This window comes from Chrysemys picta, unplaced genomic scaffold (genome assembly GCF_011386835.1).
Source record: "Chrysemys picta bellii isolate R12L10 unplaced genomic scaffold, ASM1138683v2 scaf5330, whole genome shotgun sequence".
In the NCBI taxonomy this organism is placed as follows: Eukaryota; Metazoa; Chordata; order Testudines; family Emydidae; genus Chrysemys; species Chrysemys picta.
Window position 1 is genome coordinate 1 of NW_027058030.1, and position 2105 is coordinate 2105.

At 56.3% G+C, this 2105-nt stretch overlaps 1 long non-coding RNA gene across 1 annotated transcript; it reads right to left on the bottom strand.

Annotated features, from left to right (window-relative positions):
* Nucleotides 1-526: 526 nt before the first annotated feature.
* Nucleotides 527-1116, bottom strand: LOC135980638 (uncharacterized). The gene is made up of 3 exons (XR_010597602.1): nt 914-1116; nt 757-792; nt 527-664 (listed from the first exon to the last, which is right to left on the bottom strand). It is a non-coding gene; the product is annotated as an uncharacterized LOC135980638 (long non-coding RNA).
* Nucleotides 1117-2105: the final 989 nt, after the last annotated feature.

Sequence of the window (2105 nt, forward strand, 5' to 3'; positions counted from 1 at the left end):
GGGGCTAGAGGGGTCAGGACGGGGTGATCAGAGCTGGGGTGCTGCTGACAGGCGGGTCACAGAGGGGAAAGCGGGGGGCACTTGGCAGCCCTCGGGTCTGTGCTGCTGGTTCTGCCCCAGCCCCCAGGTATGCAGCATCGCCGTGGGGCTCCGAGCCGGCCCCTCCAAGCAGTGTCCGGTTCCCATACGGATCCCCCAGCAGGGGATGCCTCAGAGCCGTGAGATGTCATAGGCGCTGCAAGGAAAAGGGTGAGAGGGTGAGGGAGGCTGGGTTGGTCTGGGAGGACCCTGCGGGGCCCAAGAGGGGATGGGGGCAGCTCTCACCTCCTCCGCTTCCGGCTCCCACATCTGGGGAGCGTCCCGTATTTACCCCTGGGGATGCAGAGAGAACGAGTGTGAACCCAGGCATCCTGGCTCCCAGCCTCCAGCCCGGATCTACCCATCAGACCCCATACCCCTCCCAGAGCTGGGGAGAGAACCCAGGAATCCTGGTTCCAACCCCACCCCACACTGCTCTACCCATCAGACCCTACGCCCCTCCCAGAGCCGGGGAGAGAACCCAGGTGTCCTGGCTCCAGGCCCTACTCACAGGTGAGGATGAGGATACCCAGGACAAAGAGGATGGCGGCGGCTATCAGGCCCCACTTGCGCAGGGAGTGGTAATCTGGAAGGGAGGAGGGAAGGGGGCGATTGTGAGTCGAGTGAGGTGAGGAGCAGCACCCCCTGCTGCTCGAGGCAGAAACAGCTGCTACCCACCATAAGTGACGATTTTCTCTTGGCTTTGGCCGGCTCCTGCGGGGGCAGAGAGAGAATTACCCCAAATGCCCAGCTCGGGGGGGGGAGGGGGAGGAATGGGGCAGGGACCTTTCCCCTCTGGGTGGCTCCGGCTCCAATCTGGCGCCAGGGCACTCACCTGATCTGGCCGAGCTCCCGGGCTCTCTGTGGCTAACAGGCCTCTTGGAGCCTAGAAAGAACAAGCTTTGGGGTGCAAAGGATCCAGAGACCCGAGCTGAGACCTGCTCTCCCCCCACCTGCCTCTGGGATGGGGCACAGGGCAGCTGGTTATCCAGGGAGCCCTCTCCCGGCCCCGAGATGCGGCCGCCTCTGGGGTGGGATATGGGGTCTGGTTATCCAGAGACTCTTCGCTTGGCACTGAGATGCGGCTGCTTCTGGGGTGGGACATGGGGTGGGGCTGGTTATCCAGGGACCCCTCGCCCAGCCTCGATATGCGGCTGCCTCTGGGGTGCTACCTGTCAGCTCTATGTTCTTGGGGAACCAGGGTGCAGTATCCAGCCTGTCTGATTCACGAAGGACACACACACACACACACCAGACACCATTGCTCTTTCCCTACAAAAACCCCTACCCACGCTCAAGTAAGTGTTCTGATGCCTGGATCTAACATCTGCATCAGTTCCATTGAGACTTCTTCTCCTGACTGATCGTGCTGGGGGCTCTGCCTGTCTCCAGCACTCTGGACCCTCCCCTACCACCACCACCTGGGACTCCCGACTGGTTCAAGCTTCACAGAGTGATGAGAACCCAGCTCTCTCTCGAAAAAAGAAGAACAGGAGTACTTGTGGCACCTTAGAGACTAACAAATTTATTAGAGCATAAGCTTTCGTGGACTACAGCCCACTTCTTCGGATGCATATAGAATGGAACATATATTGAGGGGATATATATACACACATACAGAGAGCATAAACAGGTGGGAGTTGTCTTACCAACTCTGAGAGGCCAATTAATTAAGAGAAAACAAACTTTTGAAGTGATAATCAAGATAGCCCAGTACAGACAGTTTGATAAGAAGTGTGAGCATACTTACAAGGGGAGATAGAATCAATGTTTGTAATGGCTCAGCCATTCCCAGTCCTTATTCAAACCAGAGTTGATTGTGTCTAGTTTGCATATCAATTCTAGCTCAGCAGTCTCTCGTTGGAGTCTGTTTTTGAAGTTTTTCTGTTGTAATATAGCCACCCGCAGGTCTGTCACTGAATGACCAGACAGGTTAAAGTGTTCTCCCACTGGTTTTTGAGTATTTTGATTCCTGATGTCAGATTTGTGTCCATTAATTCTTTTGCGTAGAGACTGTCCGGTTTGGC